Genomic DNA, 15431 nt, shown 5'->3' with positions numbered 1-15431 from the left:
ACGTACTTAGTGCATCAGTCAAAATAATTAGCAATCAATTACATATTTCAAATAAATGTTTTGCGTGTGTATGTGTGTAGTATGGCAATGAATTCATAGTTTATTTTTAAACAATTGCTTGTCCAGAACCATGTATAACAACTTTTGATCAGCGATTTAAAACCTCTACCAGCGGACACAATTTCATAGGCAGACAGGGATTAGTCATGACACCGGATTAGAGCGAGCTGAGAGTGACGCGATGAAGAACGCGCTACAGCACGCAACAGTTTCGGAACCACGTCGTCCACATAACCGGAAGTGAGCAGCGCTACCCATACACGTGATTTTCTTTCGTTAAATATAAGCTTTTTACGGCGGTTTTCACAAGGATATTAATTGGAACGATGTCTACAATATTTAACAAGAATACTTTTTAATAAAGTCACCATACTTTTCTTTTCATATCCTTGAAACACGCATTTAAGCCAATAAGACAATTTCTGTCCTGATGTGGTGAGTGAATTCACGTTTTATCATGAAAGCTAAACATACTTTTTTTTTTTGCATTTGTCAAAATATATTATTTGTCGTAATATTAAACAATTATTAATTAATAAAACGTATTAATTTCGTTTTCATGGATGACAAGACTAATCCTATCAAGTCTTTCTGCAGAAATGCCATGATATGGGCATAAGAGTCACAAGTTCAGCCATTTAAATGTTTTAAACCTATTATTTTCCCTATATGTTTTCGTGCAGAAAAACATGTTTCACTTGTTCAAGGCCTTATAATAAATGGTTATTTTTATTTGACATTTGAACATTTTAAATGTCACATTCTTTGTGTCTAAGTATTATGTGTAACAACATGAACGTGAAAGAAATAATATGACTGAATATACAGTCAAATGGGAAACACTTTACAACATGTTACACATTCATTAATATATTTTTAAAATAATAAAAAATTGTATGGTTGAAGTAATAGTAAACTACAGTTTTTGTGTCCATTAACATTAAATCTCCTCATACTATGTCTCGTCATACTATGTCCTAGTATTATTTTTAACATGAATGTGAAGGAAATACATACATAGGCTACACTACCGGTCAAAAGTTTCAGACCAGTAGCATTTTTAAATGTTTTTAAAGAAGGCTCTTCTGCTCACCTAGGCTGCATTTATTTGATCCAAACAACTTGTTTTTCAAACTCCCTCTGCACACGATTGGATAGCGCTAAAACCAACCAGAGCAACGAAGGTGAAACGGAGCTTGTTGATAGATTAAACATTCACCATATCCAGTCGGCCAAACTCCGAACACATCTTCCCTTTTTAAGAATGACTTCAGTGCTGTTCTTTATTCTTTTCTCAGAGAAAACTTTAACTCCAAGTCTTCCAGAGTCGCGGTCAAAGATGATTCGAAAGACCGCCGTTCGGATGTTTCTGTGATAACTAGAAGCACCCAAGCACAACTTGGCCGTCGTCACTATGTTAAGCCCCGCCCACCGACTCTATACACAATGTGATTGGCCCGACCAGAGTTTGGTGTTTACAGCTCAGAAGTGTATTGAGAGTTGTTAGACGACACTCGCGGGCAGATTAGATTTGCTGCCACTAGGGTGCGTCTAGATTTCTTGGCTAGAAAAAATTGGTACTGTAATGACTTTCAATGGACTGTAGAGCGGTGTATCCCCTCTCCCCCTCCCCCTGACTCGAGGTTGTCAGATAAGCTGCAGGATCCAGCAGGAACGTTTGTAGCTGCAGATGTGGTAACTAGAGCAGATCTGGCAACCCAGATGCTGAAACACCACTGACTTCGTGATTGGTAGATAGGTGGAGGGCGGAGCTTCAAGGCCAAAACACAACATGTCAACATCAACATCAGTTGAGGGCTGCAACAACAACTTTTAAATGACAATATCCTGGCCGGACTACTGTTGTCAGTGATATAAGTATTTGAAATTAACATGATTTCTTAATGTCTAGTGACATATCAGAGCCATTTTATGATTAATTGAAATACATTTATTACATACAGTTCCTTTAAAATTTTGACAGCAGGGTTTTTTATCCCCGCCCACGGACCGACGAATTGACAGAGTTTTTTTAAGAAAATTATTGTAAGAATAGAGTGATGCAGGTATGACGTCACTTTGCAGGGAACTAGCATTACACTTGTAAAACTCTATACAATCCAAATAGGATTTTCCTGTAGGCTTTTGGTCTGATACTTACAGGTTTTTTTCCATCAAGCTAATTATTACAGATGAACACAATTTTTATTAATTTTGAAGCCTAAATACAGTTTAAAAAAGAAGAAGTAAAAAGCTAAAAGTAGGCTATAAACGGACTACACCACGGTCGCTCAACTTCAGCGTCATCATCACTAAGCTTCTGACATCTCTCAGGTTTTATTCAAAAACATTTTCCCAGAATGTTTGAGTTAGAATAGTTTATTAGAGCACAATTATGAGCATAATGAGGCTGTAAACTGATCTTACCTTTTGGGCGTGATGACGTTTAATCTCCTCGACAGCCTCTGTAGTCCCATTTAGCCACCTGTTAGCAGCCGCCAGACACGGAACAGCTTAAAAAAATCACGAGCGGGGTAATACTGATGTATTTTATGTTGTAGAGTAAAAATTGAAAGTGTCTTTCACAGCTTGTTCACCACAGACCTTATTTCAGCCATTTAAACACAATCCCGTTCAAAAAACCTATTGAATTTGGGACGAGGGGACCAGAAGTGCTAAAATGTTAACTCGCTTCTATTTTGGCCTACGAGGTGATGTCATACCTGCAGCACTCTATAGGTTTATCCCTGAAAAATGTTATCATACTTTTCATATATGTGCACTTTTCAAATACTTTTCATACAGCATTATGATAAAATGGAATACTATGGCAACAGCTTTCTTGCCTGTACGTAGGGATGGGTATCGTTAAGGTTTTAACAGTATTACTACCCTTACCAATACTGCTCATCGATCCGGTACTTTAGCGGTATTCTTATCGGTTATTTTTGTTATACTTTTTTATAATAAACAGAAAAATTAAGAACATAGTTAACAATTAAGAACATAGTTAATCTGAAAATGTAAAATATCTAGGCTATAGCAAAATAAACAACAATGTTTGAACAATACTAATATAAAACATCCATTTTTTTGTGTTTCATATGTATACAATAAGAAGAAGAACAAAGTACAAACAAATGGTAAAATACATACAATAAATAGACAATAAAAGAAACAAATGAAATACAGTGCTTAAATCTCAGGAAGGTCTAACATTACTGTTCAGGTAATGGCCTACAAAATACATCTAATAAAGTTATCAAATATAAAATAACACTAGTTTTCACTGTACAGATTAATAAATTCATAAATATATATATATATATATATATATATAAAAACAAATTTTAACCGTGTATGTCACTGAGTTTCTTTGTATGAGCTGTGTTCATGTGTTGTATTTTCTCCTCGAGAGGCTACTAAAAGTTTGCTCAAAAGTATTTCCTTCTCGAGCAAGGCAGAATTTGACTTAGTAGGAGCAGATCGGGAGTTGCTTTGGACGGCAACATGCTTAGTGCATTATGGGTGTTGAAGTTTTCTGACTTGTTTGCCTAAAAGCCTTTCTACTGCATAGGCAGCCAACTTTTATTTAAATCCCATTTTGCCAGCAGTGAATTACCCCTTTGAATACGCTTCACTTGGTTTGATCAAATGGGTTGTGGATGTCATTTCATGTTGAGCTTGATTTAATTGGGCCTTTTTTATCGTTTTTTTATTGTGTTTTTTTCAGGGAAAGGTGGAGCTGACTTTGGAGATTGTGAATGAGAAGCGGATGAGAGACCTGCTGGAAAAGGCAGAGATGAGCCCAATATGAATCCAAAACTCCATCCTCCCAAGTAATCGAACTCTCGCTTAAATAAGTTTATTTTTCTGTGTGTTAACAGAAGATGATTACAAGATTTGTTTCTCTTTTAAACCTCTCAGGCGACCTGAAACCTCTTTCTTTTGGTTCACAAGTCCATGCAAGACGTGCAAATTCATAGTGTGGCGCAAATTTAAGTGGCTGTTCATCGGCCTGGTTGTGCTAGTCTTAAGGCATCTTTACACAGAAACCGATTCTGCAGGAGCATAAAATCACAAAAATTTGCATTTACACAGACCGTTTAATCCTTCTCTGAAGCGGCATAAATGCATTTACGGCATTGAAGGAATTTTCCGTATTTGTGTTTTACAGGTCTTTTTCCATATTTTTAGCATAGACAGTAAAAGAAATGGACCGAGCGTTCCCATTGACGTCAACGGCGAAAGAATGAAGTCAACCTAGGGGCACTCACTTCCTGATGGCTGAGCGAACTGCGCAGGCTCAGACTGAGCTTGACGACGTAGATGTGACGTGAGCCTCCTGTCTGACAGCTGTAGGTCTTCTAGTAGATGTGGAAAGTGAAATCTGAATCGCGTTGTTTAAATATTTTCTCCCGTTGCTTTTGGCTCACTATGGGCTTCTCCCCATTCTTCCCCCTTGACTTTATCAGACTTTATGTCTCCACGTCCCCCCGACTGTCTCATAGACAGTAAAAGATTGCCTGCGAGCGTCTCCTCAGGTCTATACGGTAATTTCTCAACTGTGCGACAGAGTCGCGTTGGTTATGACGCAATCGTTAGCCTATTTTTACAAAAACAGCTTCTGCGGGGCGATAGTGTAAGATACAAGGTAACGGAACCTTTTATACATTGTCGTGTTTCTTTAGAAATAAACAATGGACAAATGGAGTCTTTAAACGCCTCAGATGTAAAGTTATTCACTGTCAAAGTGACTCAAAAATGAATGGGAGTCAATGGGATGCTAACAGCAGGTGATGGCTTGGTTAGCAATGGCAGCCCCTATGGGTGGAACGCTTTCCGAGTGCTAGATTACCCCCTTGATTTTTAGTTGCGTTGCATTGTGGGAGCAAGAACCTCAGTCAGCGGGGCAAACAAATTTCTTTACACACACTTATCGCCATTACATGCATGGATCAACATCACTTTCAGTCAGATTTCGGAGTAGGATAAACCTCCCGCTTCTGAGGTAAACATTAAGAATTGTATTTTGTTTCTTTTGTCACATAAATAGGTGCTATCTGACTCGTCTGTCAGACCCGTCACGTTAACCGTTTTGTATTGTAAGGGTGGATCGCCTACGGTGGTTCTGACTGCAGGGTTGCCGAACGACTAAAGAAATGTTATCAGCGTGATGGTAGAAAACTGTACATTTCTTGTCTATAACCACCCACTGCAACTTATACCAACGACGGAAATAAGCGCAGTTACAATAGCAAAATATGTGGGAGAGCGTTGCTTTAATGTGACTATATTGTATTGCAATAGGGAGCACTTCAAAGTCAATACCAAACCAAAACTAGTTAGCAAATCATTTATAATTGAAAGAATTTAATGACAAAATCCGGTTATGGTTACACTTAAAATAGTTACAAAATAGATGAATGAGATGATCAAACTTATACCATTAATCGTACCCAGCATGTGTAGAATGTTACCTGAGAAATAGGGAGAGATAGGGAGAGATAGAAAGATAGAAAGAGAGAGAAAAGAGAAGAGCCAAAGAAGGCCCTAGAAGAGACAGCCAGAGAAAAAGAGAAGACCTTCAGAGGAAGAAGACCCAGAGAAAAGAAAGACCTCGAGCAACAGTTGCAATCTTCTTTTATACATCCCTTGACCATGTGACTGAAACCCTGAGACATTCAAACTGACCAGTCAGACCAGACTTCCCCCACTGTACTACAGGTGTGGCACCATTTGGCCTACAGGCCCTCAACATCTCTTTGTCTTTAGGAATCCCAAACAGCCCCACTGATAAGAGAGAGGGGTGTGAAACACAGTAAAACAAATGTCTTTGTTCAAAGAAAAATATCAAATATCTTTGAATATTTTAGATTCTTTCAGTCCTCCCATGGCACCTTTGGCCACGCTCATAAAGTGTCCAGAGGTGACACAGAACACAAAGACATTCTTCCAGTTGTGTGTAGATGTCATCTTCAGACTTGTCGTCCAGAAATGTTCCAAAAGCAGTTTGCCAGTTCGGTCTTTGTTCTCATTGCAGTCCTGCAAAGGGAAGGCTCCATCAAATGGTGTTGCATCCTTCTTTGATATGCAAAACGTCCATTGAATACCTCACACCTCGAGAGAACAGTCACTGAAGGTTAGAGCAAACGCTTGTCCCTCTTTCTGAGGACACAGGATGTGATCTTGTCCAGCAGGTATCCTGTGATTAAAAGAACATATAGCACCACAAAGAGCAAAAGCATACATGGCATTTGTCATTGGTGAGAAGTTTGATATGGTCAGATTCAAATGGTCTCTGGCAATAAGCCATTAAATCGATATACTTAATAAAGTGGTCAAGGTTGAGAATAAAAGAAGATCTCACAAGCTCTTACATTGTTTCTGGAAACATTAAAAATAATTTACATTATAACAAAACAACAATCATTGCTGGTTTTAAACCCTTTTTTCATGAAGAGTATCAACAAAGTATTCAGTGTAACCAAATACAGAGATTCAATTGAATGGATGTCCTAAAACATTGTTCCAAATCAAGTGGACAAAATTCAAATAATCAAATAAGTTCAAAATCAAAAACATTGTTGCAAGTCAAATGGACGAAATACAAATAATCAAATACGTTTCAGAAATGTTTCAAATCAAATTCATTGTTACAATACAATGATAAAATAAATGTTTGCACTTAGGTAGAGAAATTAGAGAAATACTAACGTAAATTTATATATTTAACTTGGTGAGACAAATAATAACTAACTGAATTAGTAAATCTAAAGAAAAACAAAACAAACAATAACTGGAAGAAATTCACAGTTATAATACAGTCTAGATGTAAAGAATTTGTGTGAGGCAGATATAGATTTGACTTTGTGTGTGAAGATCAAATCTATGTGAATTCATTTAGCTGTGGCTATGTGTGAATCATGCCCAAACATGGTGAGGAGGGTTTACAATTGTGATGTAAATTTGGTCCTGTTGAACAGGCAGCCAGCATGAGTGTGTGAGTGAGGTGTGGTTGGCTCAACATATCCCCCCACCAATGTTTGAGTTAGAGAGCATGATAAAGTGCAAACGTCAGAGTGACTGAATCCTGCTGTGATGAAAACATTTTCATGGTTAATACAATTGTAAATTACACTGTAGCCAAAATGGCAATTCTATGCTCCTGTACATGGTTTCACTTCAGCTATATGAAAAATAGCAGAGTTTTCCACTTAGGAGACAAACAAACTCAACATAGAAACACATGAAACTTAAAATTGCTTTACAATTCAAGTACTAAAGTTATTCCAATTTTCACAAGATACATGGTCTAGAATGCATAGCATCTACAACCTTTATCCTAAGTGTTTCATAGAACACTTACAGTAAAGCAATCATGTGTTTTAAAGAATAAACTTAACGAGTCTATGTGTATTTATTAACACAAACAACTATAATGTGTTTTCAATGCGCACAATGCGTTAATACAATTACAAATTTGAAAATACAAACAGGATCATTGCAATTTGGATGTTTAACTATTAAACTCACTGCTGTTAGGCTGCTAGCCCACTAGCCAGTGAGGTTAATAGTTGAAGGCCTTGCATGAACAATGCAGTTAACTCACTGAGAGTTTTACCTGCAAATGAGCGATAATCTTTGCCCTTAGAAAGGAATTTCCTATCTTTCTGAAAGTAAGGTGGAGGTCGACCTCGGCCCAGTGACCAGCATTTTACCTCTGAATGGCCTATTTTCTGACAGGAACTGCAAAACCTGTTCTCTTTGCCATAGGGTAGTCTGCTATGTTCTCCTGGAGTTGGAGGATTTTTATGACTCTCTAATGCTTGAACACGAAGCGTACTGGTACATGACTCTGCGCTATTGCGGTGCTGCATCACCTTAAGAACTGAAATAGGCACACTTCCTTGAGTTGCACATGCATTTTATGAACTAAACGTTTCAGATTCATTAGATTGAACATGCGTTTTAGTCCCATCGCTGTTAAGCATTTTGGAGATGGACTTTTTAGCTATTAGCTTAGCCTTGAGATCTGCAATGGTCTCCTTGTGATTTTTACACTTCTCAGTCAGGGCTAACTGATCCGCTAGTAATTTATCTAGCTGTGCTTGAAGATCTTGAATCTTTGCCTCAGACTTTTCTGCTTCAGCATTTTTAGAATGCACTTCTTTACATTTAGCCTCTAGACTTGATAATAGAAATGGTGTCACAACATTATGTAGCCTTTTACAACTTATGAAGTTTAAAGCCTCAATTATTTCACCATGTTTTGATTTCTTTTGGTGTTTGCCAATTATGTCCCACCAATTAAGCATTTTATCATCTGAACTGTTGATTCCAATATCCTCTTTCTTAAGTTTGGACAAGATAGGCTCAACTTTTTCGCTCCATAAAGCAAACAATATCTCACTTTTATCAAAAATGTTCCCTTCCATCCCGAGGTGATATTCTGAATGTACAGTAATGGGACTGTTACAGCTGTTTAAGACCTTCTTCTTGGATAAAGTTCTGTTTCATGCAATTCATAAACAATGAAAACAGACTTACCCAATCCTTAGTCAGAAGGCCAGCTTTAATCCAAACACAAGATCAATTGTGGAAAAATGTCCTCATTCTGATGAATTTCAGACAATTCACTGCAAGGGATCCCGGGTTTTCGGCACCATCTGTAAGGGTGGATCGCCTACGGTGGTTCTGACTGCAGGGTTGCCGAACGACTAAAGAAATGTTATCAGCGTGATGGTAGAAAACTGTACATTTCTTGTCTATAACCACCCACTGCAACTTATACCAACGACGGAAATAAGCGCAGTTACAATAGCAAAATATGTGGGAGAGCGTTGCTTTAATGTGACTATATTGTATTGCAATAGGGAGCACTTCAAAGTCAATACCAAACCAAAACTAGTTAGCAAATCATTTATAATTGAAAGAATTTAATGACAAAATCCGGTTATGGTTACACTTAAAATAGTTACAAAATAGATGAATGAGATGATCAAACTTATACCATTAATCGTACCCAGCATGTGTAGAATGTTACCTGAGAAATAGGGAGAGATAGGGAGAGATAGAAAGATAGAAAGAGAGAGAAAAGAGAAGAGCCAAAGAAGGCCCTAGAAGAGACAGCCAGAGAAAAAGAGAAGACCTTCAGAGGAAGAAGACCCAGAGAAAAGAAAGACCTCGAGCAACAGTTGCAATCTTCTTTTATACATCCCTTGACCATGTGACTGAAACCCTGAGACATTCAAACTGACCAGTCAGACCAGACTTCCCCCACTGTACTACAGGTGTGGCACCATTTGGCCTACAGGCCCTCAACATCTCTTTGTCTTTAGGAATCCCAAACAGCCCCACTGATAAGAGAGAGGGGTGTGAAACACAGTAAAACAAATGTCTTTGTTCAAAGAAAAATATCAAATATCTTTGAATATTTTAGATTCTTTCAGTATGTTCTCAAATTTAGCTGATATTTGTGAAGATGCTCTATGTATTTGTTACTGTTCCTGTTTTATTTATTGAATTATCAACTTATATTTGTTGTTGGTGTCGTTTAAACTTTATGTAGTATTGTTCCAAGCTAGGCATAACATTAACTTTTGTAACAACGTTAAGCAGCTGTGGAAAATGAACTAACGTTAACGTTACAATACGTTGTGGGTATTGGACAGTTAAGGCATCTTTACACAGCAAACGCGGCACCGAAACCGATTCTGCAGGAGCATAAAATCACAAAAATGTGCATTTACACAGACCGTTTAATCCTTCTCTGAAGCGGCATAAATGCATTTACACAGGAATTAAAATCGCGGGTAACAATGCGTCAACATTATTTAAAACTACAGTTTTAACAAAGTTTTATAAATTAATTTAAAACAAATAATGAAATAATGTATAAAAATAGGCCTAAAATAAAAAAACACGTGCTGTGTAGGATGCAGTATACGGAGTGTCCTCAATCAGAATGAAACGAGACGTCCTTCGTAGGACACACAGGCAGGAAGTATCACGTTGCTATGCCAACAAGTTCAGCCTCGTTGCGCTCTCACGCCATGTTTTATGAATGAAAATTATTTATAACTTGAAAATGACTATGAAATGTTTCTTGTCTTGACAGCAATGTACTGTTCTAAACGTTTAAAATGCAATAAACAGTTGTAATCCTGTTTACCAAACTATCTGTTTGAGGTAATAGAGCTTAAAAAAACAACAACAAAAAAAGCTTGAACTACTTAATTTAAACACCACACCTACGCTCGCATGTATATCTGGCGGTGGTGCCGTTTTTTCACATAATATAAAAAAAATATGACGGTTGTTAACGGAAACGCAAAGAATTGTGGGTTATCTCCAGCCGTGAAGGATACTCCTCGTGTATACTCCGAATTCCTGTGAAAGAAGGGACGCATTCGAAGGTCGCGTTTGGAGAGTCCTTCTCACTTTTTTGAAATGAGACGGCCTTATGACGTATGCACCCTTCAAATGCGACCTCCGGAGGACGCAGCCTTCTGAAATGAGACACAGCCATACAAAATGTGCAGTGCTGGGGTTCCTCCAGGACAGGTTTGGGAACCACTGGTCTAGCCTACTGTAATTCTGCAATTCGTCTATTTTAGGCTACGGTATTCTATAGTTATTTTATATTTCTTAATAAAATTGTGCTTGATTGACAATGCTATAAATAAAGTATTTTTAACATTATTACGGGTAGATTACCGCAGGATTGAAAGTGGACTTTAAAAGAAAGTCACTTTAGAGCAGTCACAACAAATGTTCAGGGGTGTCGCATCCGTGGGGGATACACCCACACTTTTTCCGGTGACAGGTTTCAACACCCGCTCTTTTTCTGCAGTTTTTCCGCAGTTTTCCACAAACGCCATTGTAATACGGTTTGTAGATGGGAAGGAAGGAGGCGGGAACCGGCGAACGTTTCAAACATTTATTAACTCAAAATAAAGAAACAAAACGAAAGTAAAACCGCGGACAGCCCCTCACGGACGACTGCCCGCAAACACACACAAAATAAAACGTGGGCAGCCCCTCACGGACGACTGCCCACAAACACATAAACAAAACATAACATAAAATTCCAGGCCTGGTCCTCTCTCATCTTCCGCTGTCCTTGCTCCTCCTTATATGCTCCCGTCACATGGCCGCGAGACGAGACCGGTGTGCCACGCAGCTGGCACTCGTGAACGTTAATCACCGGCCCGCTCTCGCGGTCCCTCGCCCCGCTGCTTGCCACACCACAGCCATACTGCAGTTGCTCCTCCGTTTCTCTGGCCGCTCTGTGTCTGCGCTCGCTGCGGCTGCTTCCCCTCCCTTTACATAATAGATATTTTATAGCTTAATGCTCTTTAAATATGTTGTTGCATTGTGAAAAGTCTCGGTGCATAGGACGGACCTGTCCGCGGTCGTTCTCCGTGGTTCTGACCAAAGAAGAGCGCGGACTCTCCATTATAGCATCAGGCTGCACAGCCTATCTCTCTGAGCCCATAGACTGTAAAAGTGGTCAGGAATGTAATATTTCCCCAAAACAAAGTTTAGTTCTCTGCTCGTATAACATGAGCCCGAATATTGGACAATTCTGTTTAATTGTGAACAGAAAAACGTTACACACGTCAATCCATACCGACGATTTTGGTTCGCTTCTTATTTATTAAATAGGCCTATATAGCCTACAGACAGTTAGGCTATTTAATTAAAAAATAATGTTATAGGCTAATATTTAAACATAGCCTAACTATGACATTATTGGCTACGTTTTCTTTAACCCTTTGTCCAACGAAATTAAGCGCCGGCGCATTTTGTTCCTTTAGGACAGCGGGAACAACTCGCTCTGTAATTTTTTGCCATAGGCTACAGATAGCCTAGGTGCAATACATAGCCTAATTATAGACTATAAACTTTCTACTTTTATGTCACAATAACAACAAAGGCCGTGGATGCTGGGAACATATTGTTTATGCACTTCAAAAGTTACAAATGCTGTCTTAATTCATTTTTTTATTTTTTTTTATTAAACTTTTATTAAAATTGTTATTAAAAACGATAAACTGCAAAAGGTTTGCTTCAAATTGTATGTGCGCTGATTTGTGGAGAAAAAGAAAAAAGATTATGACGGAAGAAATTGTTAAAGAGACAGAGGGAGCCAGGATTGTGTTCTGCACACTGTGTGATTGTCACTCGCGTGCTAGAGCACCAACAAAAATGATACCTTTCAAAAAGACGAAATCAATATCCTTCTAGAGGAGGTGGAGCGGGAAAAGATATTATTTTCAACAGATTTAAAGGGCATCGTACAAACAAAGAGAAACAAAACATCTGGGAGGACATTGTTACCAAATTAAAAGTTATAAGTTAAATTATTAGTTCAAAGATCGGGTAAAGAGGTCTGCAAGAAATGGCAGGAGTTTGCAAGCCAAAGGAAGAGGGCACTGCAGCATTATCACGATGCACTTGAGTAAAGTTAAAGGTGTAATCTGCCGGTTGTCCTGTAGGTGACCTCATAACTCTCTCTTCTTAGAGCTTTACAATTACTCCAGAGCACTCGTAGATCTACGATCATTTTCAAGTGCTACTTAAGTTACGATTAGGGCCGGGACTCGATTAAAAAAATTAATCTAATTAATTAGAGGCTTTGTAATGAATTAATCGAAATTAATCGCATTTTAATCGCATAAAATTTTTTGACCTGAGAACAGTGAGAAGTAATTTTTCACATGGATTTTAGTATACCATTGAATAATGACTGAATACATAAGCTTAATCAACAAAATATTGTTTATTTATTTCAGTCCAGCAGACCAGCGCAATGTTTGCCATTAAGTGTAGCAAAAGCATATTTGTGATATTTGAGGCTCGATGTGCTGCGGTGATACGCAAATTCCTTGTTGTATAGCTTGCACACAACCATGCTCTTGTCGACGCTTATATCCTTTCGTTTTTTAAAACAAAATTTCCCATCCACGGGGCCAAGCAAAGCGGTCTCATCAGCTTCTTCGTTCATGTTCACTGTGGTTTGTTGTTGTCGTGACTCATGCGCGTTAGTTGGTGTTTCAGTATAATCAGTCCGTCGAATCTCATTCATTGAAAAACGTTCCGCGGTGCAAAAATAAGTGTGGTTAAAATTGTTATTTATTTTTTTGCGTAATTAATTAATGCGTTAAAGTCCCGTAATTAATTAATCTTAATTAACGCGTTAAAGTCCCGGCCCTAGTTACGATGCTTTTGGGAAACAGACCTTAATATTAAGATCACTCGTACGATTGTTTTTACGATCAACTTATGGGTCCTGCACACTGTGTGATTTTTCAAAATCCTTTGCGAATGTCCCTTGTCAGACTGTACGAACATGATCGCCATGTCACACTGTAAGATCTCAGTTGACACTAATGTCAGACTGCACGATAGTGAAGGCACGCTAAAAACAGACGCGTGCAAGAAACTCACCCGGAGTTTTATATCATCAATGAATGACTCGTTTGGTGACGGTGAGCTGCATTACACGCGGGACTGAAATGCTGGCTACAAAGAAATCTCTAGTACTCGTTTTGGTCATAGTTTGTCTTGAAAAACTGAGATATTTGACTGTCGTCTTAGGAGAAGTCACACTGCAGGATTGTGTGCCAAATCTTCTGACACTGCCAGAATTTCGTCTGAGGTAAAATTTGATCGCAGTGCTCATTAATCGGCTGCCGGTGAACATGTCAAACTAACGACCAAAGACTTCAGATTTTAGCCTAGGATCAGAGGAATCTTTTAGGATTTGCTAAATTTGTCTCAGACGGCCAAATCGTGGCCAAAATCGCACAGTGTGCACCCGGATTTAGGCTTACGATGCTTTTGGGAAACGCAGCCCTGGCTGACTGGCGGTTGTCACGACAATGATGTAGTTTAAGGCGGCACAAGTTCGCGTTCATTTACACTGAATCAAAACCGTTTCTACATCGCCTTTGGGCCGAGGTGGGTCAGACCCGGCATATTTTAAGTCTGCTTTGCGTCTTTACACAGAATTTTGAGCAGACAGAGACCCGCTTTAGAGCCGCCTTAACTCGGCTGTGTAAAGGCACCTTTAGTGCTATTATTCATTGGGATCTTGTTGTATTCATTACCAGTAAAGACACACTTGATCAATCCTTTCACAAAGGTGATGTTTAGACTTAAGATGTACAATGCTAATTATTTTGTGTTTATTTATTTTCAGAACTTCATCTCCATGAAAATCGTCAAACCCTTCAATTGAGTGCAGGAGGAGTTCAGCTTTTTGTCATTTTATCCATGTAATGTATTTGGCATTTCACACAGTGAACAGAAATGGTTCATTTTCTTTATGACAATCAGACCATTAATAGAGTGTTGGTTTTGTTGTGGTTGTTTAGGTTTTTACCATTAATCACTCTTTGCACCATTATTAAATTCCATCATGAATTTTCACTTTTTGGTTCAGGTTTCACTGATGTTTGGAAACATTTGTACACAAACCATGAAGTGTTTTCTATTGTGAAAGTCTTTTATTGTATTATATTCTCAGATCATTTTAAAGTTTATTGGTTAAATGTTTAAAATTGTTAAATAAAGACATGGTAATATTTGTTTTAAGTGTGTCAATTTGTCTTGAATTAGATTTCATTATTTTGTCATTTTATCAATAAAAACTGTCATGTTCAATTTACATTATCTAAGGGCACACAAATGCAAGTATTCTGGGATTGTGATATGATCAGAGTTTACTGGATGGAGATTCAGAAGATTATTGGTAAATCTTTTGCCCTTTCTCTGAGTATCTTTTGAACTGTAAAGCTGCGTTTTCTCTGCGTTATGATTTTCACCTAAAGTCTAATGCTTTCTTGCATAAATGTTCTCCTAGAACTTAGGAATGTATGTTGAATGCCTTTAATCTCTTGAGTTCTGTTCATTCTGGTCCTGTCGCTCATTATACCTTCAGATTGTTCACCATTGTATAAGTTACAGTGAGATACCTGTCCCACTGTCGTGTTATTGTAAAAATATTGCAAAACAGTAACAAAAAATGGCACTTAAACATGGTATATTTTAGCAGTGAAAAAAAAAAATCAAATACATTTTATATTATTTATGTCCTTGTTCAAGCTCTTTTTCTGAACATCTGCATGATTGAAAATGTAATGTTGAGTTTCAGTTCAATAAAAAAGTGAATACCGGTAGTAAGTGACTTATATTTTAGATAGATATTAGGCATTATATTTTACCTCATGTACTGCACATGATGATTTTACATGTTTAAAGTATAAAGTATACTTTAAAAAGTATAAAACTTGCATTTCAATGAGGAAAAATTAACTGAATGCACCAAGAAAAGCTTTTGACAGAGCACAGTACCCAAGAAC

At 37.9% G+C, this 15431-nt stretch overlaps 1 long non-coding RNA gene across 3 annotated transcripts; it reads left to right on the top strand.

The window, feature by feature from the left end:
- The first annotated feature begins 252 nt into the window (after positions 1-252).
- On the top strand, positions 253-15008 carry LOC137038182 (uncharacterized). 3 transcript variants are annotated; one of them, XR_010897416.1, is made up of 4 exons: positions 253-495; positions 3794-3899; positions 4258-4418; positions 14270-15008. It is a non-coding gene; the product is annotated as an uncharacterized lncRNA (long non-coding RNA). The 3 variants fall into 3 exon arrangements; XR_010897415.1 differs by having other exon boundaries at positions 4238-4418; XR_010897417.1 differs by lacking the exon at positions 4258-4418.
- The last annotated feature ends 423 nt before the right edge of the window (positions 15009-15431 follow it).

The sequence above is a fragment of the Pseudorasbora parva genome, chromosome 13, assembly GCF_024679245.1.
Source record: "Pseudorasbora parva isolate DD20220531a chromosome 13, ASM2467924v1, whole genome shotgun sequence".
Classification (NCBI taxonomy): Eukaryota; Metazoa; Chordata; class Actinopteri; order Cypriniformes; family Gobionidae; genus Pseudorasbora; species Pseudorasbora parva.
The sequence above is the reverse complement of the archived record's forward strand: the minus strand, read 5'-3'. Positions and strand labels throughout refer to the sequence as shown.